General features: G+C 41.8%; 1 pseudogene; it reads right to left on the bottom strand.

Moving 5' to 3' along the window:
- Positions 1–227: 227 nt before the first annotated feature.
- On the bottom strand, positions 228–1067 carry LOC112316966 (protein YAE1 homolog; annotated as a pseudogene).
- Between the last annotated feature and the right edge of the window lie 16124 nt (positions 1068–17191).

Raw genomic sequence — 17191 nt, 5'->3', positions numbered from 1 at the left:
TCAGTTGTCAAATAACCTTCAATTTTCTCTCAAACTCCTTCTAAATCCCACAGATATCTCAATCCCATATATTGGAATACATGGAAATATTCCATTTAATTTTTTTTTCCGAAGATGTTTCAAATTTCCATGACGGATAGTGAAGTGTTCAATGTAGAAACCAGTACAAATTTTGGTAAACTTGTTAAGACAAAATGCTCTAAAGAATGTTCTGAACATTATTTTCATTAGAAAAGAAGATAATTTTCAAAGTTGCTTGAGGTACTGTAAATGTCTTCTGATACTCCCAGCTGTTTTACTAAACTTCTGTCTGTTCCAAAGCCCAAGGGCGGCGTGGGCTTTCAGAATGTGCACGCCCCTGTGCCCCGCGACATTCTAAAGGCGAACGATCGACCCCACTAAGGCACTTGCCACAGTTTTCGTTAAACTCAGCATTACTGTCCCGGAGTCTTTCATCTTTAGCTTCATTAATCTTTTTCTCAGCTGGAACTACATGACAAAGGTCCATATCCTGAATGGAGTCCAATAAATCGACAACATGGGGCTGTGGGGTGATTGATTTCCAATGTTTGAGCACCTGTTCTTCGCACTGGTCAACTGCATCCACAAGATTATTTATTTTACTGATCAAAGCTGAACTATTACCGTGAAGCTGACACCAGGAAGCAGAGCACTCAAAGCTCCTCTAGCTGTCCATAGTTCATAATGACTTCTGCACCTTATTTATAATCTTGATTGAAGCCTTGTTGAAGAGTAACTGCTTTGCCGGCCACTGGTCCATCTCGATAGCCTTCCTGCAAATTCAGTGTGGACAGGGATTTTTTTTTGTCCTGCATCTCCTTTGATGCCACAGTGCTCAAAAGATGCTCAATCAAAAGGTATCCCAGCCTCACATACGGCATTTCCAGGGACCACCCCGCTCTGCACCCTCCACACAGCTTTACTTTGACTCGTCTCCACATGTGGCTCTGCCATTCTCGCTGAACCAGGAGCGACTCCTCTACTTCCTTGTCTAACACTTCCCCTTCCTTTCCACTGCCTGCCATTTAATTTTTTATACAGGTCATAATTACCAACCAGATGGCCCCAAAAATCACACTAATATAACTACAATCCAAATTTTTTAAGATTTTTCCCCCAATTCATCTTTTTGCCTAATATTTCATAAGCATCCTATTGTCCATAAGCCCTCGGGCCTCCAACAATTTACCTTCTGGCTTAAGGAGGCATTCTCCTAGATTCACAGCAACACATTCTAAGCCATCTCTCTCTCACCTTTTCTAGTAGCATTTACAAAGTCTGAGTCAGCAAGCATATAGACTAACAATTAAGGGATCACTGTTCTTTGCTACCTCTAAGTGGTCAGTGAGAGAGTTATCTTTTTACTACAAGTGTTTATAAAGCTAGAAAATACAATTTAGAGTAAAGACCTTTTCTCTTCTCTTCTGGAAATACAAGTTACCATTCATTTATTCAAGGTATTTTGTTCTTACATATATGTACCTATTCAATTTTTCCCCGTAGAATTGTGGAGCTGCTGCCAAAGCTGGATATGTGAGATATTTTTGTCAAAAATTTTATCACAGCAACTATTCATTTGAGATTTTCAGAGAAATGAATATATTGTATGGCTATTTCTAGACATAGAACACAAATACTGCTGTCAAGAAAATTCCCTCTAAGAATGATGCAGCAAAGATGTTACTGTCAGAAAAACAATAAATTCTTCAATGATAATAATTTCTATAATACATTTCTGAAAGTGAAAGAATAAAACTACATAAATATTCTTACTTGAAAACTTGAGAAGACATGCATAAACAAATTGTATTAATAGGTTTGAAAATTGCTCTACATGAAATCTTGAAAAACATTCCTTATGATATTTAAATCCATGGAGTTTCACTGCTAGCCAAAGAACAAAATGAAAAGTGCAGGATGCAAAGACACACAACCAGAGACTTTAGACCAAACCTAAATGTAGTAGATAGTCATAAAATGTTTTTAAGTGAGAGAAATTATGATTTTTCACTTGTGCCACAAACAGCTCATCTGGTCTCCATTCCCAAGGGAAACTAAAAGCAAATGATATTTTTACTTAAAAGATGGAGCCTAACAAATTATAATTTAATTATATTTTAATTTAAAGAAGTATCCAGTACTTAAGTACATGATGAATAGGGTGTTTGTGATGTTGTGAAATTGGTATTGGAATAGCCAACTTTCTAAGAATCCCCCAGTAATCATTGCCTCCTAGTACTTCTCATACCCAGGCCCTTAGGTGTTCTTCTCCCACACTGAATCATGGCTAGTCTGTGTGACAACAACTGCAGAAATAAAAGACATTGCCACTTCAGCCTTCTCCTATGTTGGATTACCAACCACGCAGAATGCCAGTCACCATGCCATGAAGATATTCAAGCAGCCTTGAGTGTTGAGAGGTCTCATAGAAGAGGGATTAAGGCCTACCACCATAAGCCAGGTCCAACTTGCCAGCCACATGAGCCAACTACTTTGTATGCAAATCCTCCAGCTCCCATAAAGTCTGCAACCTCATAATAGACCCTACGCTAATTCATCTAGCTAAAGCTGCTACTGAATTTCTGACCCACAATAAACAATAAATGTTTACTGCTTCAAGAGCCAAAGTTTTGGTGTAATTTGTTATGCACCAAACTAATACACTGGATAACTAATACACTGTCCTTCTCAATCTGATAGGTAGATGTTCTGACACAGGACATCTACACCTTGGTGAGATCAGAAGAAATTAATTCTTTGTTTTACAAGTTAATAAATTCAGTTTTATCAGGTTACCCAAAAGGTATGAGTCCCTAGAAGATCACTCATGCCCACTAGATGTCAAACTCACAACAGTGTTATTCCTAACCCAAAATGCCTATTTAGTAATTTACACTGAGAAGGATGAGCCATTGCTCCAAATGTTGGGTCCTTTTAAGAGGACAAATTGAAATCCAATGATTGTTTTATAAGGGTAGAAGTAGAAAAGAGGATCACTGCATATTCCCACAGAATATGTCCATGAACTATGGGAGTTGCATTTCAAAACACTTTCTTTTTTTTAGAATATTTCTTTTAAAAGAACTAGTCACTAGAACCAAAGCACCCTTGAAGCCTGCAAGCAACATAAAGACAGGGGTCTTTAAAGGAATCAGTAATAGAACTATAACAATTATTAAGAGACTGAAAAACACTGGAGTACAGTCCTAAGTTTTCAGGAGAGCGTTTACACTCTCCCCTAAAACATCTCTTCATGTTACAATAGAAATGCCCTGTTGCTCTGCGCCAGCCACACCAGCATGTTTCTGTGTTGAAGGTGCTACTTGACCCATCTGCAAAGGCCCCGATTTTCCTATCCCCCTGAATGCCTCTCCCCCATATAAATGGAAAACCAACTCAGACCCAACCAGGAGACTTTCTTTGCCTTTGCTTTGCATTTACTTGCTCTTCCTCCACCCCCACATTATTATCTCAGCTCCTTTTTCCCCCAGAGAGCTAATTCACTGAATGTCTGATAATCTATTTCATGTATTATCCTTCCCAGGGGGCTTGCATTTTTGCCTATCTAGACATATTCCTATCTAGACATTTCTGTTTCAGAACCTCTGATAAGGTCATGATTTTTAAGCTTCAGTGTGTATAAGAATCACCATGGACTTTTTAATAATGCAAATTCCCTGGTATCACTCCTACAGATTTCTAATCCATAAATCTAACACAGGGCCCAGAAACCTACATTTATAACAAATGGAAGTGACCTGAAGATCACTCTTTGAGGATACGTAAAGGAAGGTATTTGGGGACAAAGGAAGTCTAGGTCATTAGAAACCACTGGCAGCTGAAGCTTCCTGCCTCTTTCTTCAACCATTACCACCCCCTCCTTGCCATTATAGTTATTTCATTTCCTAATCTGCTGGAATTATCCTGCTGCTCTTCCCACAAATCCAGACCCACAAGTGTCCACTTTCTCAGCAGGCACACAAATTGCAGCTTGGCTCAGATGGACTCCATGTTAAAGTTAGGCTCTTACTCTCAGGCTCTGAGAGTTAATATGCCCTGATTCCTGGCTTAAGGCTCTTTCCCATGCTGTCCTTTCACCACTTGCCTGCCCTCCAGGATTTCTAAACTAGATAAGCTGTCAATCACTGATGACCATAGCCCCCATTCCGCTGAGCCAGATCCTCGACACTGACCCTCCTGAGCCCTTGTTTTTTCAGGGGTAGTTAATAAACCACTCACACCTCCTGAAATCTGGGTACTTGGGGACAGAATTCACAAACACACATTTGTAAGTTCCCCAGTTGTACTTAATACAAGACTCATTGATATTAAGCAATTTCTCAAAATTGCCTAGTGCTAAAAAGCATCACTAGGTGAAAAATACAGCTTCCTAGACCTTACCGCCCAGTATTTCTGACTGGGGGAGGGGTGGGCTTTATTTGCGACAAGTGTTCCCAGTAATTCTAATGATGAGGCAAACTGGGAAGCCCTGGCCTAAAGCAATGATTTAGGACTTTAACAGTAGGATATCTCTCTGAATTCAGTTTTATATTAGGTTCAACATTGAACCTAGATGCGTGAAGCTAGCCGGTAATAGAGAAGCAATCCTCGGAAGATAGCAAGTAGCTTGACAAGCAGTCTTGCACTTTTATTTCATCTCTCACATGCAAATATTTTCAGCAGTAATGAGGGATTTTTAAACAATACTTGAATCTTTAAAAATGCATGTGGCAAGAGTGAGCTTTATCAATGCCCTTTAAAAAATAAAATTTATTCAATTTTTTAAATGTTTCCAATTTAGCCTTTCAAATAAAGCATTTAAATGGGGGAAATCTTTGGCAGAAAGACTATAATATTACACACACATTATATTTATTATATAAATAACATTATGTTTTATTGTTATGCTACATTGTATAAGATTCTTTAAATGAGTCATCTGTGAAACACAATTAAATACGACCACTACTGAAGGGTTTCTTTTCCACACAATCAAAGTTTACTGGCTCCTGTGCACCAGGCCCTGTTCCAAATGAGAACCAGGCTGACTCGACACAAAGCCTCTGCCTACGTGGAGCTTGCGTTTGTCGCACTGTCAGGCAGACAAGACACAGTGTCATGGTAGATGACAATGACAACTAGGAAAAATCTGGAACACGGTGGCAGGAAGTGAAAGAAGAGGGCAAGTGCCCCATTCGATAAAGAGGTCAAGAGTGGTTTCCCTGAGAAGTAAATGAAACAAGGGGACAGGGCATGCCTGGGGGAAGAGCATTCCAGACAGAGAGAACAGCAAGTGCAAATAAGGCACTGGTGCCAAAGGGGAGCTAGTAAGACCAGATGTCTACATTTCACTGCCCAGAGATCCTTCACCAAACCACACGATGTCTAAGTCATTAGGGGTGTCCCGAGGGTCTTTATGCCATACACACTGTGGAGGTTCGAGGGTGACTGCAAAAGCCCAGAAGTCACCATGCTGCCCTGATAGGAACAGATGTGCCCCTCACATATAGAGTATTGGCCCAGAATCTCAGTGTAGTGTAGGAGAAACAGCTCCGATCTGGGAACTAGAAGACCTGGACTTTATTTTTAAGTAATCTGAGTTACATGTCAGTAGCCAGGGTCACTATCTTCATTCCAATAGATCTCTCCGAAATCTCCAAATATCGCTGAAATCTAATTTTAGTTGTACAAGCCATTGATTTCCTAAAATAAACAGTGAGAATGGGAAGAGGGAGGACTTTCGAATTTTGGGTACGATGACCAATCATCTGGTGTACCTCCTTTTATGAACTGCTTAACAGTAATAAAACTACAAAAAGCTCTAATTTGCTAGATGACATTCTGTCACAAAAGAATTAAACTATTGAGGAATATAGCCAGAAACTGGAGATGGGAAATGTTACAGGGTCTCCAGTTTGTGCTCATAACTAAATAGAATTCCTCCCTTTGGTAGTATCATTCTTGGGAAGATAAACTAGTGAATTATTGAGGAACTAGTGATTTTTATAGTGTTCATCTGAGGCAGCAAGTTGTGAAAAATGCACTTGTATTTGAATACACAAGACCCAAGTTCAAATCCTAGCTGTCATTTATTGGCTGTGTGACTCTGAGCAATGACATATTATTTCTGCATTTCATAATATTTCTGCCTCTACCATAAAAGTAGGATAACAGCTCTTGCTCATTTCTACCATAAGCAGTTATTCTAAAATGTTTTCAAATGAGAGAGAAATTATTTATGAAAATGCTACTTGAACTAGAAGTTGGTAATCATAATATATTAATTTCCAACTCAGCTTTATTGAATAGTATAAATAATTTTCTTTATCAAAAAACTTTTTACTTTATGAAATATTTTTACCCACCTTCTTTCCCTCTTCTGTTCTATTGTACCAAACAAAGCTTTTCCAGCAATGTGTCTGCCAAATTCAGAGCTCTTTGGGCCCGTCCAATCGTTGACATACCCTAAGCGAATGACGCTAATGCTAATGCAACATGGTGCAGGAACTGGGATGGACTGGAATGCACAGGCTCCTCACACTGGTCAAACCCCTGAAGTGCTTTCCATCCCAAATGTCCAGCAACACAGATAGGTTAAATGCATTCCATTTCCTCCATAATTTGTCTTCCACGTTTTCCAAGATATCTAAAGTTATAGGAGACTGCTACATTAAGTAAGCAAACACAAAATTATATAAATACTATTACTACAATTATGTTTTTAAAATAACCATATGGATAGAAAATATACTCTAAGTAAAAATATCAACAGTAGTTGTATGTGGATAGGTAAATTGTGGATAATTTTATTCTGAAATTTTATTTTTTTGAATTGTCTATTCCAATGAGATTATTTTTATATTTTTATGCAACACACATTTATTATTTAAAAAACTAAAAAATTCAGAGAAATAAAAATAAAAAAAGGAAATGTAATCCCACAATAGATAGGTGGATAGATACATAGACAGATGTGTCTGTTTGATTTGATGGGTTAAACCTGGTAGTGTGCAGACAGGAAAGCTCTTTTGTTTTACCACCTCCTTCAGATTGGATCTGTCAGCTCTCCCTTCTCCTCCCCTGGACAGTGGATCCCACTGCTTCATAAGTCATGTTCAGCTACAGAGGAACAGTTTATCCTCTCTCCCACTTCGGAACTGATGTAGGGATTAGAGACCTATGGGGGCCAGGAGCCACAGGAAGGAGCCTTTTGTTCTTTCACGTTCCTTGTTTCACCTCCTCCCTCCTTCTTCTGGCTCAGACCAGAGGCTGGGTGCGACTAGCAAGAGGGATGAGAAGAGAAGGCTTTTCTACTCAACTGTTTGCCCTGTGTCAATTACCCAGTCAAATTCAGTTCTCTCCAATGGGGTAAAGAGCATTAGTTTCATCCTTATTTAGAGACACCTGTGCACCTCCATGGCACCTCCACCTGTAACATCCAGACATCAATGATGTTCTCCAGGACACAAACACTCCCCTAGTACCTGCTTTTTGAGGTTCATCCACAGCTTCTTTCTACTGAAGCCCCTCCCCAGAGCAAGCAGCGCTCTTGGACAAGACACTTTATAAAGTCCATTAACACCATCCTCAGTGTCTACATGGCTCACAGAACTCACAAATCTCTGTCCCCACCTATTGCCATTTCTGCCATATCTCAGGCAGCCTCCGAAAGTCAGGAGCGTCCAAGAGAGAGGCAGTCATCAGTTTCAATCTTCCTTATATTTGTTCCCAAAGTCCTGGGCACAGGTATCCATAAACTCTCTCATGTGCCACATCTATACACTTGTGCTGTTCAGCAGACATCCAGCAGAGGAGCAAAATGTGCTCTCCCCTTCATACAAGTACCCCTTGACCTCATCGAGGGTCCCTCTTATGGCTCTCTCCATTTGGCTTGTGAAGAAGGCTCAAAGACCCATCTACTACACACTCCCATCAGAGAATCCTCCCAATGAATGTTCAGGCTTTACTTAAACAGGCTGCTGCTGATGACGGATACTGGGCCAGTCTGGTCCAATATCTCACAACAAGCGTCCTGGCACATAACCTAGCCTCTCTTTTGAAAATGTGGCCGTACTTTTTGTCCAGTGTCTCAGCTTTGAGGAGTTAGCTAGAATTCCATAACAGGAAAACTGCCATTTCACCGGTTAGGTACATATACTGTTACACAAATGGGATTTTATGTACACATTAATAAGCATCGTGTCTCAAAGTGTATCACTGGCCAATTATGTCCTCAGTATTAAGAGAAATAAAAAGATGAATATGATAAAATTCCTGTCTTTTAAAAAGCCTGCACTCCAGCAGGAAAGATAAGATATAGGAATACATACCTGTAATAAAAAAACATTACAAACGCCATAAAAGTGACAAAAACAAAGCATTATGGATGATACGGAAAAAGAAAATTGCTTCCAGCATGGAGTACAAAGGACTGTGTCTCAGGAGAGGTTAAATATCAGCCAGGTTCTGAAGAATTGCTAACATCTTAGCAGTGAAATGGAGGGCGAGAGAATGCGTATTCCAGAGACAGGACCTCCGTGAGCAAAAGGGCAGAGACTGAACATCATACCATGTCTTCAGGTAACACGGAGTAGTCCAGGTTCCTGGGGAACACAGGATTGCGGAGGAAAACTGACAATGTCTTGGGGCTACATCACAAGGGGTAGCTGGAGAATTTGGACTGTTCATTTGGTAGTGGGGAATCACTGAAGAATTGTGAATTACAAAGAGACACCAAGCTGTACAAGGAAGGGTTTAAGGCCAGAAAAGTATCATGGAAGCGTAGGCAATAATCCCTGAACTGGAATGGCGGCGGGGGAATGCTCAGGAACGCACACTGATTCAAGTGACAATCCATAACCTTTCAAGCACTCAGCCCATCCATCACCCTGCTAACAGCAGTAAAGCCTTGCTGGAGAGACTGGCTTGACTCTTTGCCGGTAATGAAGGATTTGCACTGAAAATACGTTTTCCCACTCCGTATCCCCCTCAAGGCCAGGGTAATGCATTTTCAAAGAGGCTATCTAGTGTTAAGGGTCCAGGCTGAAGGCACAGAAAGAAGCCAAGTTAACTAGCTCATAAGGGAATCAAACTCACTGACAGAGACAAAGGGGCACAGGCACGTGTCTGGAGGTTTAAAAGGCAGGACAGAGGAAAGGGACGGCAAATGGACTAACAGCTTCTTGAACCTGCCTCTGTAATAAAATTAGCCATAATAGCAAGACATTGAAATGGTGATGGTAAGTAATTATTTGTGCTAATTGAGAGATAATAATAAATGCTACCTATGGATTGTGAATATTGAGATGTGTGATGGTAATTGGAAGTGCTATGTAGCACTCAATTTCTGTACTAGGTGCCCTCATAACATAACATGTCAATATGACCAGGAATTCTTCATGTTGTAAGCTATCCTTATTTTTGTTATCATTAAAATGCCAAGTTTAGGTTCTGACCAAGATGGAGGCATAGGTAGAAGCCCTTCACTTCCTTGCACAACCAAAAGGAGGATAACAACCAATTTAAAATCAATAAACAACCAAAAGCGCCAGAAAATCAAACTGCATGGAACTCCAACACCCAAGGAATTAAAGAAAAAATCAACCAGAACAACCAGACCAGGAAGGTGGCAGACCTCACTGGCCAACTCAGAAAATCCGCAGCCACACAGCGGACAGTTGGGGTGGGGCTGGCTGCAGAGCCCAAGGGCTGCGAGGGAGGGGCTGACTTAAGAGGAAAATTGAGACTCAGAGCTGACTGTGGGCTATGGCTGGGGTTGCTGTGGTGGGAGAAAGTCCCAGCCTCACAAGAGAGTTTGTTGAAAAGTGTGCTAGAGACCAGTAGGCGACCCACACTGTTCCCTCTCTGGCCCCTCCCCCACAGGGCAGCAAGGAGGGTTGCCCTGCCTGGGTGAATACCTAAGGCCCCGCCCCCTTACAACATATCAGCTGTGCCAAGACAAAGAAATATGGCCCAAATGAAAGTACAGAGCAAAGCCTCAGAAAGAGAACTAAGCAAGGAGGAGATAGCCAATCTATCTGATGGAGATTTTAAAACCCTGGTAATCAAAATGCTCACATCTGATTGAGCTTGGTCGAAAAATGAAAAAACAAATGAAGGATACCCAAAGTGAAATAATGCAAAATATTCAGGGAACCAACAGTGACAGGAAGGAAACCAGGACTCAAAGCAACAATTTGGAACAAAAGAAACAAACAAACATCCATCCAGAAGAAAAGGAAGAAAGAATCCAAAACAATAAAGAGGGACTTAGGAACCTCTGGGACAACTTTAAATGTTCCAATATCCGAATTATAGGGGTGCCAGAAGGAGAACAACAGCAAGAAATTGAAAACTTATTTGAACAACTAATGAAGGAAAACGTCCCCAATATGGTGAAGGAAATAGACTTCTAAGAAGCCCAGAGAGCCCCAAAGAAGTTGGACCCAAAGAGGAACACACCAAGGCACATCATAATTAAGTTACCCAAGATTAAAAAGAAAGAGAAAATCCTAAAATGAGCAAGAGAAGAGGAGACAGTTACCTACAAAGCAGTTCCCATAAGACTATCAGCTAATTTTGCAAAAGAAACCTTTCAGGCAAGAAGGGGCTGGAAAGAAGTATTTGAAGTCATGAAAGGCAAGGACCTACATCCAAGATTACTCTATCCAGCAAAGCTGTCATTTAGAATGGAAGGGCAGATAAAGTACTTCCCAGATAAGGTCAAGTTAAAGGAGTTCATCATCACCAAGCCATTATTATTTGAAATGTTAAAGGGACTTACCTAAGAAGAAGAAGAAGATCAAAAATATGAACAGTAAAATGACAACAAACTCACTACTATCAACAAAAGAACCTAAAAGAAAAGAAAAACAATGAAAACAAAAATTAAGCAAACAACTGGAACAGGAACAGAATCAGAGAAACGGACATCACACAGAGGGAGTTCAGTGGGGAGGGGGAAGGGAGGAATAGAGGGGAAAAGGTACAGGGAAGAAGGAGCATAATTGGTAGGCATAAAATAGATAGGGAGAGATTTAAAAAAATGGCATAGGAAACGGAGGACTCAAAGAAATTATATGTACAACCCATGGACATGAACTAAGTGCTGGGGGGGAATGATGGAGGTTTGGTGGGGCAGGGTGGAGGGGGGATAAAGGGGAAAAAATTGGAAAAACTGTAATAGCATAATCAATAAAAAATACTTTAAAAAAAATAAAATGCCAAGTTTAATGGGTTCTATGACTTTGCAGCACCCTGTAGTTATTTGATGTTTTGCAAATTTCACTTTTATGCTATATATAATTAGCTAACAAATGTTTCAGGATTGGGTCAAAGAGGAAATAATGAAAGGAGAAGACTCTCATTGGCAAAGTGAAGGTCATCTTTACAGAAGCAGGAACACCAGTTGCACACACACTGCAGAAAAATCTGTGAGCTTCTTTGATGGTACCGCACTGCCATCTGGAGGCAGAGCAACAAACCTATACCCTGCAGCATGCTTTAAACCGTTAGAAAATCTAAAACAAATGCAAGAACAATAGAGGTAAAACGGAAAAGATGTGAAATTCTAGAGTAATCTTTTCAAAGACCTCCTGCTTCAACAGGAAATACAAATGGCTTCTGAATCAAAAAGAAAGGTAAGGGTGTTTTAAAGTAAAAGATACGCATTTTCCCAGGAATCCTGAAATATAAGGGTGAGTGAATTAATAACAGAACTTGAAAATCAATATATAAGTGAGTAAAAAGAAATTGAGGGACGGGACAATAAACGAAAAGTTTGCTGGGAAGGCAACCACCATTAATGACTAGAGTAGCAAAATATGGTCCAAAAGATAGGTAGGTGGAGGGGGAGGGGAACTGAGGAGATGTTGGTCAGAGTACAAACTTTCAGTTATAAGAGGAATAAGTCCTTAAACCTAATGTGCAGCGTGGTGAGCACAGTTAATAATAATGTACCACATACTTGAAATTTGCTGAAAGAATAGGCCTTAAATGTTCTAAACATACACACAGAAATGATAAATATGTGAGGCGATAGATATGTTAATTAGCTGGATTGTGGCGATCATTTATATATATCAAAACATCACATTATATTCCTTAAATATACAGTTTTTATTTGTCAATAATACCTCAGTAAAGCTAGAAAATAATATATGATCTGTGAAGCTAGATCAGTTTCCTTCCCCAGGCAAAAATTAAGGCAGCCTTCATAACGTCTCTGGTCATTTTAAATAATACTAACATTTCTACCCTAAAGCAGCTGCCTTATTAGAAGTCCATCAGTCTACCCCTGATTTCAGCAGTAACTTTGGGGGACAGTTCTAGGTGAGCTTTGACTCATGCAGAAGCAACTGGACTAATAGAATGTTGGAACATCCTATTAAAGGTCAGCTGAGGCACCAATTCAGGGATAATACTCTGCAAGATAGGGGCACGGTGCTCCAGGATGTAGTACATGCAGTTCAACCAAAGGCTGATACAGAGTTTCTGACCCAAAAGCTGATCGTATGGGTACAGAACCAGAGGTGGATGTGATATTGGTCCATCACTCCATCACTCCCAGTGACTCTGTGTACAGAGTGTGTGCTTCCCTTCCCACCTTCCTGGGCTGTCTGATCTTGGGTCTTGGTTCTCAGAAGGGTTTATTTCCACCAGGAGGCACAGCAAGGACTGCACTGAATCTGAAACTATAAATAGAGACCTGATCACTTTGGGATCCTGATGCCCATGGCCCTGCAGACAACAAAAAAAAATAAATATGTTGCAAGGGCAGTGAACTCTGATTAAGAGGAACCAAGATTGCCACTATGTAACGGGGGCACGGAGAGGACTATTGGTATCTGGGATGCGCACCTGCATCTTCTGGTGCTTCCATGTCCAGTCAGCACAGCAAACAGGCAACTGCAACAACCAATACTGAAAAGAGCAAGAAAACTAAGAGTTCAGACCCCTCAGGGATGACAGTCTTTCCGGGTCACCCTGCCAGACAAGCAAACCACTCCCACCAAGTGCTGACTAAGAAAAATCTGGAATGAGTGGCAGAGGACGGGAAAAAATACCAGCCATGGCCTTGTGATCCGCTGCAACGGCAGGGACTGAAGCTTGCTCCTCTAACCCACTACAGTACATCTTACTTAGTTATTGAGGCCAGCCAGCTCCTAAACAATCGGGGGAAAGGTGGACTTGACCTGAGGTACATGTGAACGGGAGCTATGTGAGGGGTGGACAACAGTAAACGCCTCCAGTGTGCCCACATCGCATCCTCAAAGCCCACCTCTGATTTCAGCCGTAACGGTGGCAAACAGCTCACTTCCAGCCGCTTGCCATTTCAAGCGAACATTATACTCTTTCTCCTGCTTCAAAGAATCACTTCTCAAATAAACTACCTGCATCCAACTCCTAGTCTCTGGCTCTGTTTTCTGGGGAAAGCAGCTTGTAACAAGCATTCCTCTTCTTCCATCCTCATTGCCATTGTACTGCCATTGCTGCTGCCGCTGCCGCTGCTTTGCCATCCTCCCCCACCCGACCTGGCTGCCATCAGTGTCCTGCACGGCGTCTGCCACTTCCCACCTCCCCTGCTCCAGAAACAAGCCTCAGAAAGCCAACGGTTCATCCTTCAACGGCCTGTGCTCAGGCCACCAGACCTCCACAGAGGAATCACTGATGTGAGACTCTTTTTAAATCTTTTATACGAAAGCTCTCCAGTCTGCTTACATTTTCAAGGAGAGAATATTTAGCACAGTGACTGCCATGATCTCAAAAACTGCTAGTTCTTTTCCCATCCACACCAGGGGATTTATTAATCAAGGAATAATCAGGAGATAGAGTATTACTGTCGAAACCAGTCTGCTGGCTGCTGCTTCTCCTGCCATCAGTGAACAGGAGAGGAGGGTCATAGTCCCAGCGCTTCCCTCCTTCTTCTCATCACCGTAACTTTTGCTCCTCAAGTGATTCAGTACACTCCCAAGGTAAAGGTGAAGAAAGACAAAACTATACTGTACTCTTTTCCCTAAATGCCAAGTATCAGAGAGTGGTTCATGTGTTTTAGCCCAGACCTGCCCATGTGTCTTAGAGTAGAGCTGTGATTGATGCTAGGCTCTGGGGAGAGTCTTGCCCTATAGCCAATTGGTTGTGTCTCACAAGCACTGTCCCTGCTGTATGAAGTTCTCAGGGGAATGATAATACACCCTGTGCAGCATACAAGCCCATTGGTGTCACTCATGAAAGAACCGCAGTGAGGCCGTAAGGGAGGGAGGAAGTGAGGTGGGAGGGAGGAGGAGAGCCAGAAGAGGCGGGAAAGCAGCCATTGTGTGGTGTGCTGAGTTCCTGGCTGCTAAGAGCAAATGGCTCACCAGGACTCTTAAATGCCTCTGTTAGAACTGAGATCTAATCCTCAGGGTTATATGAAAAAACACCCATGGCACCCTCTGGCACAGCAAAGGGACGAAGTCAAGCCTGACTTAAAACCATGGTCTTAAACCCTATAAAACAAGTGTTGCCACGGGGAAAGCTCCTAACCTCGATGATACTGATCCGATGCTCTCTGGATGAAGAAATTTATAAGCATAAGCAGGTTCAAGGACCGTCCTCACCCTTGAAGTACATCCAGTGATAACACGCACAGAGACACACACACACACCCCAAAAACCAAACAAAAGGAAAAGAAAGATGTCTGGATAGCGGGAGAGAAAACCAACCAGCAAAAAAAACTGAAACAAAGTCCACAATTTGATCCAAGTGGAAATCCAGAATTTATTAAAAGAATTTAAACACCAAAAGATAAAAGGGCACCGATGGCTTTGGGGCTTACACGACATAAATTCTGAATCAGCTTGAATATCATATGATGAAATGCATCTATTGACAAACTTTCATGGACTTAATCAATACCAGGGATTTCCACAGTATTTAGACAAGGTACTTCCTCTACTCCTATGGCAGTTGAATATAAAATAGGGGAGATATAGGTATGCCTCATCTTAACCATTGCCACTACTGCCTTGCCTACATTGTCCACAGCTACAGCATTGCCTTAAATATATAACAGTGGACACAGATGTTCTAATCCAATGAGCAATAAATTAAAATTAAATTAAGTCGTTGGCACTCTCACATCAGTATTTTTCTCTTTCTGTCTCCCCCCACATTCCTCTCTCTCTAAAAGCAATAGGGAGAAAAAAAAAAAAAAAACAGGTTCACTTCACCAAAGAGTTAAAACAATTTAAATTGGTATGCCCCTAACCCCCACCTTTTGTTTTTAAGTTCGCTTGGAGAAATTAAAGTCCAAATATGAAGAAATAAAAGTCTCAAGGAAATTAGGGCCCACAGTTCTCTCCTTCAATCTCTTATTCTGCTCCATGTCCACAGGAGGGTAACCACAGAGGCATGGCTGCCTGCTTCAGCTGCAGCCTAGTGGTCTCCCCCTAGAATGAGTGGTGTTCGTTCGGCACCACCTAGATTAAATTCATCCTATCCTCAACCCTCAGGTGTCTGATTTCTCTTCCTCAACATCTCAGTAAAACATACATGAATATCAATGCCATTCCCATATCCATTTTAAAATTTAGATCCAAATGTAATAACTGCCCCAGTGGCATTTCCCAGACAAAGCAAAGTTCCCACATTACTGTCCCCTACCAAGACCATTTGTATTATCTGAGAAAAAAAGGATAGACCAAAAAAAAAAAAAAAAAAAAAAAAAAAAACCCAAGAAAAAAAAGAGAAAATTTTCTGTGGTTTCTGTCTTGCCAGAATGCTGGTCAGTCCATGCTAAACATTTGGACAGTTTAGACAATTAAATGCAACTGAATTCAATTCAATCCAAGGCTTACAGAAACTCAAGGTGTTAGTAATTGGTGTAGTTGCTGTTTTCTTTTTTTTCCTGGGGTCCAAGGAAAAGCAGCTCTCTTTGCCAAAGGCTTCTCATCAAAACTTGCTCTTCCTCAGTTTTTTAGTTCCCAAGGCCTTAGTTAATCTTCACTACTCCAAGAGAAACATCAAAAAATAAAAAACCAAATAAATCATAATCCCTCACCACCACCTAGTTTCCCGCTGAAGAAGGACCTGATCTTCCTTGGAGAACAAAACTTACCCTTACTGAAAAAACAGAGATAGGAGGTGAAGAGGAGAATGGGCTCGTGCTACCTAATCACAAAACACTTTCTCATAAAGCCTGAGCGCTGAAGACCTGTCATTCTGATGTTAGTTTTCTCTAGTCCCAGAGAGTTTGCCCTCTCCCTATGCAGTCTGCTCTAACATCTCACACTGTCTCTGCAAGTCGACAAGCTCCTAAAAAGGCTCTCCTCATCCTGCGAAAATACTTCTCTCCCCTTAGCAAGGCCAGATTCCTGCTCACTCAGGCTTTGGCCTCAGTCAAACCTGATTCTGACCCCAAAATGAACTCTTTTTCTTGCCAACGCCAGCCACAGCCCCATGCCAGCAGTACCATCTGCTTCAGCTGGACTGCCACAATTGAAACCAGCTGCTGCCTACCACTCAAAAGCCAAAGTCTTCCCACACAGCACCTTGATTTTAAATTTCAGGCTCTCTATTTATACTCACCCCCACAGCAAACAGCACTATCTAGGAAGGCAAGGTGAGGTTTGAATGACAGGGTCATATTAAGCTCAGATCCTGCCTATCCTCACCTCTTCTGCCTGCACATTTTCCAACCATGAGAGCTACAGTTAAGAAAAAGTGGAGGAGAACCAAGATGGCGGCGTAGGTAGACACACTGAGCCTCCTCGTACAACCAAAACTGATAGAGAATCGAAAAGCAAGGGGGACCAGCACCAAGGAAATAGAAAATAAACATTCATCCAGACTGGTAGGAGGGGTGGAGATGGGCACCGGGGTGGAGAGGACTCGCGTGGCTGTGGCGGGACTGAGACTGGCGGAGTGTGGGACAAATGGCGCAGGCAGTCTGAGCACTAGCAGACCCTGTGGCCCCACATTTGCACAGATAAACACAGAGGGCCAGACTCAGAGTGGTGGAGAATGGGGCAGGCAGAGCAGCGGGTAGCACCCCGAGGCACCACATTCGCCCACAGATAAACCGGACGAACGGTGGGGAGCGAAGCAGACCACGCAGCCCAGGGCTCCAGCTCAGGGAAATAAAGCCTCAAACCTCTGATTGAAAACGCCCGTGGGGGTTGGGGCGGCAGC

This window comes from Desmodus rotundus, chromosome 7 (genome assembly GCF_022682495.2).
Source record: "Desmodus rotundus isolate HL8 chromosome 7, HLdesRot8A.1, whole genome shotgun sequence".
Lineage (NCBI taxonomy): Eukaryota > Metazoa > Chordata > Mammalia > Chiroptera > Phyllostomidae > Desmodus > Desmodus rotundus.
The sequence above is the reverse complement of the archived record's forward strand: the minus strand, read 5'-3'. Positions and strand labels throughout refer to the sequence as shown.